The sequence below is a fragment of the Vicugna pacos genome, chromosome 11 (genome assembly GCF_048564905.1).
Source record: "Vicugna pacos chromosome 11, VicPac4, whole genome shotgun sequence".
Lineage (NCBI taxonomy): Eukaryota > Metazoa > Chordata > Mammalia > Artiodactyla > Camelidae > Vicugna > Vicugna pacos.
In genome coordinates this window covers 16,224,148-16,240,774 of record NC_132997.1, presented here as the reverse complement: position 1 = coordinate 16,240,774, position 16,627 = coordinate 16,224,148, and the positions used below count along the sequence as shown (strand labels likewise).

At 42.3% G+C, this 16,627-nt stretch overlaps 1 long non-coding RNA gene and 2 pseudogenes across 1 annotated transcript in view; all 3 read right to left on the bottom strand.

The window, feature by feature from the left end:
• LOC140699170 (uncharacterized) overlaps positions 1-16,627 on the bottom strand; it is a 123,994-nt gene that overhangs the window by 32,486 nt on the left and 74,881 nt on the right. The window lies entirely within an intron of this gene.
• On the bottom strand, positions 20-3,806 carry LOC140699509 (cyclin-dependent kinase 16 pseudogene; annotated as a pseudogene).
• LOC140699680 (cyclic AMP-dependent transcription factor ATF-5 pseudogene) lies at positions 8,523-9,329 on the bottom strand (annotated as a pseudogene).

The following is a 16,627-nucleotide window of genomic DNA, read 5'->3' as shown; positions in this document are numbered from 1 at the left end:
TGGGGCCTCAGTCTGTGGCTTAGAACTCGGTGTCCACCACCTGGCAAGCTGGCCTGCCTTAGGCATTGATGAAGACCGAAGCCTGGCCTCCTTTTGTAGCTGGATCTCCTCTCGTGCAAACATGTAAGTAGTTTCAGGAGGTTTGTGGATGCGCTTCCACAGACTGAGGAAGAACAGAAGTTTCATGGCATCCTCTGCGGAGAACCAATTGCGAACTTCAAGCTGCAGCAGCTTGGTGAGGAGGTCAGCCCCGCCGCTGTCAAGTCCACAGCAAGGACAAGGGGACTGGGGATAGCAGTAAGTCTTGAACTCTTCACTGAACAGGATGCCTGGCCACGTCCCCTCAGTTGGGTTCCCAAGACGCGGAAGCTGAAGTGCAGCTGTTCCTCCACTGTGGAGCCCGGGAAGAGGGGCCGGCCCGTGGCCATCTCATAGAAGTTGCAGCCCACACCCGACATGCCAATCTGAGAGGGGTAGTCCGTGGACCCAAGCAGGATGTTGGGGGCCGGTACACAGCGTTACAACCTAATTGGAGTAGGTCCTCACTGGAACTGACTCGGCCCGGGCCAGGCCGAAGACGGCCAGCTTGAGCTCTCCTCTCTCGTTGATGAGCAGGTTCTGGGGCTTGACGTCTCGGTGTAGCACCTACTGCCGGTGGCAGCAGACCATGCCGCGGAGCAGCTGGAACAGGAAGAGTTTCGCATTGTGCATGTTGATGACGTTCCCACAGCCATCCGGGTGCTGCGTCAGGTCCTTGTCCAGGTACTCAAAGACAAGGGTGAGCGATTTCTCTGAGGATAATGTCATGTGGTGGGATGATGCTGGCATGTTTGAGGTCCTTGAGCAGGGACGCTTCCCAGATGGTGGTGCAGGGCGCCCCCTCTTCGTGTTCAGTCTGATCTCCCTGGGCGCCACAAGGTTGTCTGTGAGCTTGCTTTTGCCTTTGCAGACGGTGGCATATGTACCCTCTCCCAGCTTGTCCAACTTGATGTAGGTCTCCAGTTTCCCAAAGTCGATCTCAGGCAGGCTGACACGGCGGGGGCGGCAGCCAAGGGACTTGTCAAAGACGGGGATATTGGAGTCAACTTCTCAAGGGAGCCATCGGGCAGCCGGATGGGGGCTGCTAGTGATGGGCGCTTGTTGACATCTTCCGTGGAGATCTTGCACGGGGGTGGCGGTGGGGTTGCGCATGCGCACCCTCCCTGGTGCCTGCCCCTCACGTGAGGGCTCGGCGGAAGCCTGCCCCTTCTCCCCGGCCGACCCCACCTTCCAGTCCTCGTGTACAGCCTCTGGTGCTGAGCTGGGCGGGCCGCGTCAAGAGCGGGGCTCCCCAGGGGCAGCTCGTGTGGGGGCCTCTCCAAGGTCACCGCCGCCGCCGCCGCCGCTCTCACCCAGGCCAGTCTGTTCAGGGGCACCACTGGTCTTGTCTACACCTCGGCCGCCCCGGAGTGTCACTGACAGCCGCCTTTTGATCCTCTTCAGCGGATCCGCGGCGCCCGGCGGGGGCGTGCGAGCCACCTCAGCGCCCCGGGGTCGGCAGGACGGGCTGAGGCCGCGCGACCTCCTGCCCCTCCTGTTCGCCGCAGGCGCCCGTCCCAGGGGTCTTAGGCGTGGTTGCCGGGCCCAGGCTGCCGCCCTCTGAGGAGGAGGAGGCGGCGGCGTCCCGCTCAGCCGGCCCTGCGCTCGGCCGCTACGGGTGGCGGCCCCGGGCTCCTTGGCGCCGGCTCGAGTCCGAGAGCTCCTGGCGGCGCGCGGTTCAGGGCCGACCGCTGGCGGAGATGCGGCGGACCCCCTTCTGATCCTTCTTTATACCTCATTTCTGAGTCCTCCAACCTATCTATTAATTTTAGGAGTGCTTGCAATTTCTCGTTAGAATATTTTAAATAACTTTCTATTTTAAAATCTTTTTCAGGTAATTCTATTAACTTTGTCATGTCAATGTTGATGTTTCTTAATAGTCTTTTCCCGTAAGAATTGAGAGTCTCCTGTTCTTCATATGCTGAGGAATTTTGGACTGCTATATCATGCTTTCATACACGGAGGTTTTTCTTTTTTTAATTCTTTGAATAGAGTTGGTATGTTTGTTTTAGCAAGAAATTTACCTGGTTAAATTCAGGCGACAAGTTTCAGCCCGTCTTCTTTGGCTCTGGGTTGAATGTCAATTCAATTTCAACGCTTTTGCAGAGCTATTCAGATCTGCCCCACAAGTGCACGTCCAGCGGCCTTCTGGGTCTGACCAGAAGTCTTTCTGATAATCAGGTTTTACAAGTCTTTATTACACTGATTAGTATCAGGTCCAGCCTTGCACACAAAGTTTGGGATTAAATTTTCTAAGATTATTTAAAAATTTACTGAGATTTCTTTCATGAGGTCTCCCCTCCTCATAACCTCCCCAGTACACTTCATGTCCCTGGAGTACTTCTTTCAGGTTCTGTATTCAGAAACACAGGGCCGTAGTTATTCTGTGCTGCTTACTTTTGTGACCAAGAGGTGACAGGACCAGAGGATAAAAAACAGGGTAGCTTTACCAGAGATTTGGTGGTACTTTAAATTCTGGTCTTCTTTCCAATTCTCCTGCTGTTACTCAGTTTGCAGAGTCTTCTAACAGCTGCTCTGTGCATTCTGTCTCAGAGCTGCACTCAGTGGTACAGACAGGGTGGAACATGTTTTCTCCAGCTTACCTGGAACTGACTCCCACAATTATTTATTTACTTTTTATTTCTGCATATTACCTGCACCCAATCTTGTCCTTCTAGTTTCTGAATACTTCTGGTCTTGACTCATTTTCCTTCTTTGCCATTCAATGCCTAATACTCAGTCACTGTGTTATTAAATGACATTAATTCCTTTTATTTTGTAACTGCTTTGCCTAGCCTCACTCCAAGTTCAAAGGGCAGGCTCACTGAGATTTGGGGGAAATGCCTGGTAACTACTGTCCTGCGTTGGTTAATTAGAACATCAACAAGATTACAAAGCAATATTTTATGATTTCCCATTGGCATGTTTCAGAGAAAACATTTTCAAGTTGAAGTAAATAATGGAAAGAAGTACTCGCTAACAAATTAATTACCTGTTAGTTTATCACTAGAGTGACTGGCAAGCTAGAAAATAAATTTATTACTTTTTATCTTAAGCTGAAGTAGACAGAGAATTTCTGTGTGCAGCTCCTTACACGTGGTGTTCAAGGATGACAAGTTCCCTATGTAGAAGCCCTGGGAAATTCTCTGAAAATGTTCCATCACCGTTTCCACTAGGTATTTCTGCTCGTGGCCCTCAGAGACAGCTACACACAAAGTAGGGAAATGTAAATAAACTTCCTCTTTCCTCTCTCTTCTGCCTCTTCAGACTTTCTATCTCCACTTCCTACAAACATCTCAATTCTAACAAGCCCTTCTCTTGAGCCTACTTCCTGCTAGATTTATTTAATTATATTCCACTTCATTTCTGGATGTAAAACAGCCTATTATTTCCTCAGCTTCTTTTCCCTCACTGCTAATCTTCTTGAAAGATTGACATACTCTTCTCAGAAGAGAACTGGAATGATGTCAAAGGAATGAAATATTACATTGGTTCTCGAAGTGTGGTCCCTATACCAGTAGCAATACAGCACCTAGTAACTTGTTATAAAGGCAAATTCTCGAGTCCCACCTATAGAATCAGAAACTCTTCAGGTGCAGTCCCACAATCTGTGTTTTAACAAGCCGCCTAGGTGATACTGATGTATGCAAAATTTGGGAACCATTGTAAATAGGGAGTTAATAATGGCCTGGTACTGGTAGAATGAAGGGGAAGGGTGTGGTCCGCATGTGGGTTGCTTGTCAAATTGTGAGGACTTATTGAATTGGTTATTCCATGCTTGAAATAAGTCTTGTCACTAGCACCCTGAGTGGCTGTGCGAAGTGCAGGAAGGGAAAGCAAAGTATAAATGGTGGGTGCGAAGGGCTGACAGCACCCAAAGTGTCTTTCATCTCTGCCTTCTCCATCTGGTGGCCTGCAGAGTGTTCTCCCCAGCTACTGTGAACACTTTGGCAATTATTCCAAGGGGGCATTTTTCTAATAAAAACCCACTCATTGTTCCTCCAGGGTTTTTTCTCCTTCAGTGGCCCTGGAAGCACTAGGCAAACACATTTTTAATGACCAGAATTCACAGATATGGTATTATCCTCCTCTCCATGTATGATTTCAGTAATCTGCTGAGACTTCTTGGCTGGCTTTTTACAGTCCTTAACATCACATAAATTTTGATTCAGCCAAATAGGTTTCCTTAACATAATACAATTATTTCAATATTATAAGATAATCATAAATCTGAATCATTATGTCTTGTGATGGACACAGAATTATATGTTGTGCCATAATTTATAATTGAACAAAGTCGGTCCTTCTTAACAAAGCATTCTTTGATATCACTGAAATCATCAAGAGAAATAAGGAAATGGTGATTGGCTAAACAAAACTTCTATTGTAAGAAAAAATCTTTCTTCAGAGAGATATTGAGCAAGTGGAATATATGTTCATGACAGTACTGAAATTGACCCCAGCGATCCTACATTGGCGTTTCCATCTAAACATCATGAAAATACAGGATATAAAAGTGTGTGTGTGTGTGTGTATATATATATATATATATATATATATATATATACACACACACATATATAAATAAATACACTACAATTCACTATCAATAGAAACACCAACCCCTGGAAAACACTCTATATTTTCTGGAAGTTTCCTCAGTGTTATCAAACAAGAGATAAAGTTATTTGAACATTAGAGTCAGGGAGAAATTCTGCAGTTAGCTTGTAAGTATCTCTGCACTATGCACTGTTCCTCCCATTAGACTAGCAGGAAGAGTTTAACAATGGGTAATTTTTTTCACAAATATATGCTCACAACTCAAAAGTTGATTATAATTCACCCTCGAATAATGCAGGAGTTAGGGGCACTAATCCTCCTTGCCGCCAAAAGTCTGTGTGTAACTCAGAGTTGGCCCTCCATATACTCGGTTCCTCCACATATGTGGTACCGCTTTGGTAGACTCAAGCAACCTCAGGTCATTTGGTAATGTAGGATTTAATACTGAAAAAAATCCCTGAATAAGTGGACTTATGCAGTTAAAATCCACATTGCTCAAGGACTGACTGAATAATGCTTTGTTTTAGAAGATTGTCTTTATAAATAACAAACTTTGATTTCAGTTTTTGTAAGTACTTTATATTTTGAGAAAAATTATGTATTTGCTCATAATTTATATTAACATTTTCAGCTTGTTTTATCCTTTATTTTTTCCATTTCTCTTTTTTGGGGGCTGTGATTTACCTTTACTGAAAAAACACAGTTGGTATGTTTAAAGTTTGATGGGTTTGACAAATTTATGCACCTATGTAACCACCACCTTAATTAAGATACACAGCATTTCTACAACAAAAACTGTTCGCTTCTCTCTTTTCCCAGTTACTGCCTTGCACCCAGAGAGAAAAATCACTGTTCTGGTTTTCATTATCATATATTAATCTTTTATGCTTTCAAATTTTATATAACTGGAATTATATAATATGTAGTCTTCTGTCTAGCTTGTTTAACTCTGCACTTTTTGAGATTCCTCTGTTATTGTATGTGTCAGTAGTTGATTTCACTTTATTACTAAGTAGCAATTAATTTCCACATCTAATGATTTTACCCACCTTTTCATATATATTTTGACATTCATTTATTTTCTATGTTGAAGTACTGATAGAAAAATATCCCCCACCTCTTTATTGGGCTGAGTGGTTTCTTACTGAATTATTAGTGTTCTTTATATGTTTTGGATATAAGTTCTGTATCAGATATGTGTTTTGGAAATATTCTCATGAAATCTCTGGCTTATCTTTATTTTCTTAAGAATTATTTGAAACAGGCTTAAAACAACAAAGATTTATTACTTCTCTATTTTGTGGTTTTGAAATCTTGGTGATTTTCCTCCTGGTCTTCCCTGGGGTCACTTCTGTGGCTTAAATGGAAATGAAACACCCAAAGCAACCTACTCATGTACCTAGAAATTGATGCCATCACCGTGTGTGCCCCAAGGAGGCCTCTCCTCTTCTAGAAAGCTAGTGTGAACTTCTGCAAAACTTGGAGGCCTCAAGATCCTAACAGAGTGAAAGCAGAAGGTGTGATGCTTCTTAAGTCCCAGTATCAGAAGAAATGTTATATTAGTTGTGTTGCATTCCATATTTACTCCTTTTATGATTCCTTCTTCACTCCTGGTATTTCAAGTTTCCTTCTGGTGTCATTTCCCTTCTGCCTGAAGAACTTCTTTTGGGAAATTTTAAAAGCAGCTCTACTGGCAACAAAATTTTTTAGGTTTCATTCATCTGAGAATGTCTTGATTTCACCTTTATTCTGGAAGGACAGCTTTGCTGGATGTAGAAATCTGGAGTAATATATTTTTTTCTTTCATTGCTTTAAAAGTGTGCCACTTCCTTCTGGGTTCCATGGTTTCAATTGAGATAGCCACTGTTCCTCCTTGTAATTAGTTCACCTTTTCTCTTTTACTACTTTTGAGAGTTTCCCTTTATCTGTAGTTCTCAGAAGTTTATTTCTGGTGTGTCTTGATATGTATTTCTGTTTGGGGTTCACACAGCTCCTTGTACCTATAAATTTATGTCCATTATTTCTTTGAAAACTATTTCAGTCCCACATTTTTCCCTTTTCCTTTTGGGACTCTGCTGATACAAATGTTAAATTTTTTGTTATTTTTCTACAGGTGGTTCCCTGTGATTCTATTAACTTCTTTCAGTCTATTTTCTCTCTTTTGTTAAGTTTGGGTTATTTTCACTGTTCTGTTCTGTCTTCACGTTCCGTTATTATTTGCCCTCTGATAGTAATTCTGAATATTGATCATTGGCCTCTCTGGTGGCTTTTTTATTTTGGTTAGTGTATTTTTCAGTTCTATAATTTCTATTTGATTTTTTATATCCTCCATTTCTTTGCTTAGTTTTTCTATGATAGATTAGAAAATCACTATTTATATTAATTGATTCAGGAAAGATCATCAGGAGATGCTAAAATTAGTGGATAAATGCTTGAGGAAACAGAGTTTATACATAGTGTCAGAGTTTTGCCCCAGAAAACAATGATTAATTACTTATTAATTGATAAAGTACTTACACATATCAGTTAATAAATAAAAATACTTATTAATTAACTTTAAATTGGAGTAACCTCGCTGACATCTTAGCCAAGTGATAAAAGTTAACATCATCAGTTAGAGACACATGAATATCACTGGTCTTTGTTATGCTGCACTGAAAAGACCACAGGTTGACTTCTCTAGTATTCTGGCCAAAAATGCATATGCTGAATCTGATCATACAAAAATATAAAACAAACCTAAATCAAAGGAAATTATATGGGATGAATGACCAGAACTCTAAAAATGTTAAGATCATAAAAGATAATTAAATATTAGGGAAATCGTTCCAAATTAAAGGTAACTAAAAACATACGAGAAATAGATCAATATATGATCCTGAATTGGATCCTGGAATGGAAACAGAAGGGTGAAAAGAGAAGCCCATTTTTGTTTGTTTGATTTGCTTTGTTTATTTGTTTTGTTTTTGCCATAAAGAACAAGGCTGGGAAATCAGAAAATCTGAATGGGTCTGGATTAGATAGTGGTATTGTATGAATAGTAATAATGTCTTGATGTTAATGGCTGTGCTGTAATAGGGGAGTGTGTTAGTCTCCTGGTACTGTCACAATTTTCTGTCAAAATATTACAAAAATATTACAAATTCTTAAACAATAGAATTTTTTTTCAGAGGAAATGCTTCATTTTATTTCCACTCACAATTCCCCAAAAAGGGTCAGTCCCTGCCCCTCCCTCACCTTGATGCGGCCCCTCCTCCAACACCTTCACAAAACACTGACTTCCTCCCAGAGCTAAAATGAATACCCAGTCACCAATTAAGGCTGTTCTCCACTCCGCCCTCCTCCCCATCTGCCTGTATATCCACCTGCTCTGCGAACTTGGCCACCTTTTGGCTCCATCCCCCAAATGTAGTTCCCCAAGGTCACCTGGCTTGTTTGGCTTACATTCTATGGGCACCATTCTTAAAACTTTTCTTGGCTTAGTCCTCAGATGGTTCCCCTGTCCTCCTATGCATCGTCATTCTGCAGAGCTTCCTGGACTCATTTCCTGTTTGGGAGACTAAGTTTCCAAGCTCTCCCCTGTTCCCCAGGTTCCCTGTGGGGCTCTGTTCCTCAGCTGTTCATAAGGATGTACATGTTGACTGAGGCCAAACATGCCTTGGTTCTGGGGAGAGAAGAGGGGAGCCAATTCAGAATGGACAGGAGAGGAGACAAGGATCAAAGAGAAGAGAGAAAGGGGTGGTGGGAGGAGGGAGGGAGGGGTTTGACGGGAAGCTGGATGCAGTGGGATGACAGCGGGATGGACCCTCCCACCTCAGCCCCAGAAAGACAAGGGAGCCAGAGCGGAAGACAAGCTCCCCCTACCGCACAAAGCCCCTGCCTGGTTAGCTGTTCCGGGTCCCCTTGCTTCAAGCCTTGTACACTTAGATGAGCAGCCCCTTGATATACTGGATTTCCCACTCCGCCTACTCAGCCGTCTCCCTCACCTCCGGTTCCGCGCCTCCAGCCCCTGGCACCCGCCCTCCAGGGCCTCGCCCTCTGGGCGCTTCCTCGGCAGGTACCTCAGAGCCGCTGATGTGTTCTGGTCCCTCTCCTTTGCTCGTGGTCCCCGTGGGCGGTGGCAGGATTGGGGTAGGGGGATGGGCGAGAGGGTGGACGTGGACAAAGGGGTTGCTGGGATGGGGGCCGGGTTGCCAACCCAGAGTCCCCTGGCCCACCCTCCCTGCAACAGTAGATGGCTAGCAAGTCAAGGGTATCCAGGGCAGGGGCCTGGGGGAGGTCAAAGGTGAGAAGGGGAGGGGCGGTGGCAGCAGCGGTTTCGGATTTGGGGATGATGGTGGGAGGAGGGAGCATCAAGGAACAAGTCTTCCATCTGCTCAAGTTCCTTTATAGGAGGGAAGCGTAGCTTCCAGATCTGGGAAGATGAGGGGAGGGCACCTGAGGGCCAGGGGGCTTCAATGGGGAAAGGGCTGTAAAGTCACCAGCTCGGTCATCCATTCAGGGAAGCCATCATCTACCAGGGGATCTCCCTAACCCGGAAGTCCGCCCTCCAGGGCTCCCCCAAGGACCTCATAGGGGCCCAGGGGGGCTGGGGCCGGGGAGGGGTTCCCATAGTCTATGAGCCAGCCCAGCCCGCTAGCTGGGACCAGGGTCCTGTCCAGGTCCAGCCCCAGGGTCACCAGGAGTGACATGGCTGTGGTGCGGGTGCTGGGCACGGATGGCAATGAAGGAGGCTGCGCCAACAGCTGGGAGGAGATTCTGGAACTTGCTCAGCTGGGCGAACACAGGCACCAAGGCAAAAATGGAGGACTCCATGGCTGCAGAAAGGAGAGGCAGCGGCAGTCTCAGGTGAAGAAAGAAGGCAGGATTGGCGAGCACAGGCACGCAAGCGTGGAGACTGGCCTGGGGCGCAGAGGGGCCGCAGCGGCAGAGCCATGGCCGGGGCTGTGCAGGCGGAGGTGGTGTCGTGGTAGCAGGAGGAGAGACCTTCATCTGAGGATGGGGAACGAGGCAGCCCCGGGGACTGGGGACAGATATAAACAACAGAAATTTAATTTCTCACTGTTCTAGAGGCCAGAAGTCCAAGATTAAGTTGCCAGCAAGGCTGATTTCTTGTTAGACTTCTCTTCCTATTTTGCAGACATCCATCTTATTGTGCCCCCAACAAGGCCTTTCCTCAGTGAGCATGGATGCTCCTGCTCTCTCTTCCTCCTCTTATGTCAGTCCTTTTGGATTCGGGTCCCACATTTATGCCCTCCATTAATCTTAATCGCCTTCTTAATCGCTGTGTTATCAAATGCAGTCACGCTGAGGGTTAGGGATTCAACATATGGACTTGGGGGAAACACAGTTGAACCCATTACAAAGTGTCCTTGGTTTTAGGAAATAAATACACACTAAAATATTTATAAGTAAGAAGACAGCATGTTTGCTATATAATTTAGGGAAAAACTGGAGAGGATATTAAAATAAAAAGTGGTAATATCTTAACAATTGGGGAACTGAGATGAACTGTATAAACTTCTTTGTACAATACTTTCAACTTTACTTACTGAAAAGTTTCAATTATTTCCACATAAAAAGGTAATGGAAAATGACACATAGATTTCTGTCCATCCACTGCTTCTACCAAAAGTGATCCAATGAATTCAGATGCTCAGTCTTTTAGCTTTATTTTCACATACAAGCCATGAGCTTATAGAAGACAAGCCAGTCTTACGAGTTTACCCCAGGTTGCTGAGCAGGGAATATAAAGCCAAGAGGATGGACTTAGTCATTGAACTCCTCCCAGAGTTACTTTTCTATCACAAATCAAATGGCTTCCTGAAGCTGGAGCAAACTAAAATCGTAGCATTTTTATCTATTTATCTGTTCTTGCACAAACTGCCCAATCGTTTAACTTTGTAAGTATTGACACTTGTATATTCTCTAATTTTATTATCTCTATTCTCTTTATGGTAATTTGTCAAGATTGTCTTGGTCATTCTTGGTACTTAAACTTCTGTAAAAATTTTAGAATCAGCTTATTAATTTCCATTAAAAAATACCTGCTGGGATTTTATTGCAACTGCATTGAAACTGTAGATCAATTTAAGAAGAACTGACATTTTTACAATACTGAATTTTTTTAATATGTGATTATAGGATGCTCTGCCACACTGAGATAATCTTTTAATTCAATAATGTGCTGTAGTGTTCTCTGTAGAGGTTTCACGTGTCTTTTACAGATTTATCCCTAGCTATTTGTTGTATTCTGATGAGACTATGACTACTATTATTTAAAATTGTTACTTTGTAATTTTTTGTTGCTACATATAGAAATACAATTTGTTTCTCTATGTTATGTATCAGGCAACTTTAGTAAATTCACTCTTGGATTTTCTTTATAAACAATATCATCTGTGGGGTTGAGAGTTTTATTTATTTCTGGTTTTATATATTTTTTCTTTACTTGATTTATTACAGTGAGTAAGACCTTCATTATAAATTAAATAGAAGTGGTAATTGTCTCAGTCCTAATCTCAGGGGGAAGACATCAGTATCTCATCATCAGATATGATGATTCCTTGAGATTTTTTTTGTTGTTGCTGTTACTATAGTTCAGATTAAGGAAATTCACTTTTGTCCATATTTTACTAAGTATTTCTTAAAAAAATTTTTTTATTGAGTTATAGTCAGTTTACACTGTTGTGTTGATTTCCAGTGCAGAGCACAATTTTTCAGTTATACATGAACATACATATATTCACTGTCACATTTTTTTCACTGTGAGCTACCACAAGATCTTGTATATATTTCCCTGTGCTATACCAGTATAATCTTGTTTATCTATTCTACATATGCCTGTCAGTATCTACAAATTTCAAACTACCAGTCTCTCCCTTCCCACCCTCCACCCCCCGGTAACCACAAGTTTGTATACTAGGTCTATGAGTCTGTTTCTGTTTTGTATTTATGTTCATTTGTCTTTTTCTTTCTTTATTCTTCATCTTTTTTTTTTTAGATTCCACATATAAGCAATCTCATATGGTATTTTTCTTCCATTTTCTGGCTTACTTTACTTAGAATGACATTCTCTAGGGACATCCATGTTGCTGCAAATGGTGTTATGTTGTCATTTTTACGGCTGAATAGTCTTTCATTGTAGAAATATACCACATCTTCTTTATCCAGTCATCTGCTGATAGATATTTAGTCCGTTTCCATGTCTTGGCTATTCTAAACAGTGCTGCTGTGAACTTTGGGGTGCAGATGTCTTTTTGAAGTAGGGTTCCTTCTGGATATATGCCCAGGAGTGGGGTTCCTGGGTCATATGGTAAGTCTATGCCTAGTCTTTTGAGGAATCTCCATACTGTTTTCCACAGTGGCTGCACCAAACTGCATTCCCACTAGCAGTGTAGGAGGTTAGGGTTAGGGTTAGTTTTTATTAATGAAAAGGTGCTAAATTTTATGAGATTCTTCCCCCACATTTGCTATAATTATGTAGTTTTCTGCTCTTCTTTCTTAATATGGTAAATTATATTGATTGACTTTGAATCTTAAATCCACCTTTTATTCCTTGGACAAAGCTAACTTGTATTATTTAAAATATGCCTTATTTGATATGCCAATATTTTGTTTGCAGCTTTATGTTTCTATATTTATCAGGTGGATTATTCCATAATTTTCCTTTTTCTGGTAATATTCTTGTCAAGTGTGTTATTAAGACTATGATAAGACATTTTTAAGGTCAGCATGTGATCAACATTGGTAGATGTTCCATGTGCACTAGAGGATAAAACTACTCTATGACTGTTGGATGCAGTGTTCTATGTGTAAATGTTTAAATATATGGAATATTTATACCATAAATATTCTATAGCATTACTGACATTTTTGTTCTGTCAGTTACTGAGAGAGTTTTTTAAATCTCCATTTATGATTTTAGATCTAATTTTAACTTTGAGAGCTGTTGCTCAGTATATTTTTAGGTAAATTTAGAATTTATATCTTCCTGTTAAATAAAATCAATAAATGGATTCACTAAAGTTGCAGGATACAAAATCAATATATGGAAATCTGCTGCATTGCATTACTATAGGCTAATGACAAACCCAGATTGAGGGAAATTAAGAAAACAATCCCATTTACAATTTTATCAAAAAGAATAAAATACCTAGACTAAAATTAGCCAAGGAGGTAAAAGACCCTTTATATTTAAAACAATGAGACATTGATGAAAGAAACTAAAGAAGACACAAGTAAATGAAAATATATTTTGTGTCCATGGATTAGAAAATTATATTATTAAAATGTCCATAGTACTGAAAGCAACCTACATATTTGATGCAAACTTGATCAAAATCCCAATGGCATTTTTCACAAAAATAGAACAAACAATTCTAAACTTGGTGTGGAGCTATGAAAGACCTCAAATAACCAAAGCAGTCTTGACAAAGAAGAACAAAGCTGGAGGATTATGAGACTTGATTTCAAATATACTATAAAGCTCTACTAATCAAAACAGTATGGAAAAGCAACCTACAGAATGAGAGAAAATAATTGCAAATCATGTGTCTGATAAGGCATTAACATCCAAAATATATGAAGAACTCCTACAGCCCAATAACAACAACATCAAAACCCCCCCAAAATTGAATTTAAAATGGGCAGAGGATCTGAACAGACATTTTGCCAAAGAATATGTACAAGTAAACAACATGTACATGAGAAGATGCTCAACAGCACTAACCATCAGGGAAATGCAAATCATAACCACAGTGAGATGCCACTCACACCCGTCAGAGTGGCTTTTATCAAAAAGACAGGAACTGGTATTGGTAACGATGTGGAAAAAAGGGAACACTATGCGCTGTTGGTGGGGTTGTACATTGATAAAACTACTATAAAAAACAGAATGGGGGTTCCTTAAAAATTAAAAATAAAATCACCATATGGTCCAGGAATCCTACTTGTGGGTATATTTTCCAAAGAATTACAATCAGGATCTGGAAGAGGTATCTGCAGCCCATGCTCACAGCAGCAGGATTCAAAACAGCCCAGATGTGGAAACCTCCTAAATGCCCATCCACAGAGGAAGGAATAAAGAATGGGAGATATGTAGGTATGTGTAAATATACATGTAAATATGTGTATGTGTGTATATGTGTGTGTGTATATATATATATATATATGTGTGTATCTAATTGTGTATGTGTATATATATATGTGTAATATATAAAGTGTATGTGTGTGTACACGCATGTGTGTGTGCATATGTGTATGTGTGTGTGTGTGTGTGTGTATATAATTAAGCCATGAAAAAGAATGAAATCTTGCCATTTGCAACAACATGAGTGGACATTAAGAAAATTATCCTAACAAAAATTATTCAGATAGAGAAAAAAAATCACATGATCGTCCTTAAATGTATAATCTAAAATTTTAAAAAGAAGAAAAAACAAGCTTATAAATAAAGAGTGGTGGTTGCCAGAAGCAGAGGGTAGGGGTGTGAGTGAAATGGCTTAAGGGAGTCAAAAGGTACAAACTTTCAAAACCTCCTACACTGTTGATGGGAATGCAGTTTGGTGCAACCACTGTGGCAACCAGTATGGAGATTCCTCAAAAGACTCAAATAGACTTACCATACGACCCAGCAAGGCAAGGCAATTTAAGAAAAGACAAGACAAAAGACAAAGCATCAACTGTAATGGCCAAGGTCAGTTCTGAGAAGTTGCACTTGCTTCCTTTGTTTGAGATTTCAATGCAAAATAATAAATCATTTCTGCCTGGTTGGAACAACTTACTTCAACGTAAGAGTTTTGTTACAAAGTTCTGCTTCTCCTAAAGGAAGTAGGAGGGCTGACAAATGAAATGGAGGTAGAAGCTGCCACTCGCACCTTCACCAAACACCCCCTCCCCATGGTAAGTGTAACAAAAGCAGCAAAGTTGAATATTAAATAGTAAAGAAGAGCAGGGGCAGAGGAGGTCAATACGCACAGCCTCACTCGGGGAAAGTGCCTGGTTCAACACCAGCCAAGATGCAGCAGCATGCTCTTCTTGGTCCAAATTTCTCATGTCCATCCTTGCCATACAGTGCAGTTGTCACTCACACTACAGCTCATGAATCTTGACCTAACAGCTCTGACAACCGGTCCTCGAATGCTGATCCTGCTGATGGAGAACCTTCCTGTCTTCTGGGTACAATCCTACTCCACAGAGTTCCTGCTGAACTGCTGACAATAACATGATGACAGCATTCCCAAGGTCCAGGCTCCCACCGGACTCCCAGGGTAGTCTCCATTCCTGAAGCATCTTCAGCCACTGTCTATGTGCACTCATCCTGCAGGTCTCCGAAGATTCAGTTTTCCCCTAACCACTGAGGTCTCCTGGAGCACCTCCAAAGTAAACCCAGGACAAGACAGCACATCTGGGCCTAGGAAAGCATCTCCAACATATCCTCCAGAATAATGGCTCCTCCTGGGCTGAAAGCTCACTGAGGAAGTACACTTGGGACCTCTGGCCCCACTGACAGGATTTCCAACTTTGTAATTTTTTGAGCCTTTACTACGCTTAACTTCATGTTAATATACAAAGGAAAGCAAAGCAAAACACAGCACCCTTCATTAATTCAAATGTATTTTGCTTTGTGGGTGTGATAACATGAACCCTCACGTCTCTGACACTTATTGACATACCAGACTGTGAAACCAACGTTTAGCGGCATACACTGTGGGAAATGCCTGTCTGACGGCAAGACGGTGGTCAAGAGGTCAAAGACCTAGGTGTGGCTCTATGTCTGTGTGTGTGACTTAGGGCAATTTTATATGCTGTGTATCTCTTGTCTATAAAGTGGGGAAAATAATGCTTGTCCTAACTGCCTCATAGAGGAATTGCAATGGATACAACTGCTTCAAAAAGCATAGAGTACACGTGTGAGATTCTATGATGGTGCCCAGGGTAGAAGGGCACGCTACCAAAGAGCTGCAGCCTGCCCAAGCTTCCTAGCAAAGACCACAGCTGTCCCCGGTACCTTGGGAAGCCCAGGTGCTCTGTGACCCATGACCGTGCCCTCTTCTTCTCTGAAGGATGAAGGAGATGCAGGCTCTCCAAGCCAGGCCGGGCTACTCAGGATGAAGCAGGGCCTGCACGGGCCCCTCTCCCGACATCTCACAGCAACAGCCCACATCAGTATCTTCAAAAATACACACGGCAGAGTTACCAGGGGAGAAGGGGCCCACTCAAATTTCATTTCTAGGTCTCTTCCACCTCCTAAATGCTTCTGTGAGAGGAAGGCAGGCAAGCAATGTACAGGAGGAGGGAGAGAAGGGGAGGAGAAGATAGGAGAGTGTGGTAGGCTGATTTGCTCAGAAGACAGCAGAATGAAGAAAATGACTATGATTCCTGAGACACTGGTCAGGAAAACACTCCAGCCCTGGCCGTGACAGCACACACTGTGTCAACTGCGCTGTGAGCAGGGGGACAGTTTCCAGGGTCCTGGAAACAGAGCCTGGAGGACAGGAACCTGCACACAGGCTCCCCAGATCAGCACATTGTGCAGCAGATCTACTGCAGAAGCAGACTGGGCAAAAACAGCATCGAGGACTGGATAGTTTACTTATATACAACACGTGACAATGAATGCCAATTATGACGCCCCGAAATCTCTGGTTCATGCTATTTGTAGCTAAAATAAATAGCGACCTTTATTACCAGTTATGTGAGATCTTTATGGTCAATTATTTCTTTTACAAGACAGTCTCAATGAATATAATGATGTCTCTTGATGGTGAAGGCACTGGGGGTTTTTATTTTTATTTTCTAGCTATATGTTGTCTTGTTTGCTGCTGCTAAAAGAAAGAGCGTGTATAACTTATAAAATCAGAATGAAGCTACTTCCTTGATGGGGGGAGACCTATACTTACTACTTTTTCATGCATTCATTCAAAACATTGATTTCCTCCCAAGTGTGTGTATGACACACACACATACACACATATAGATACTTACA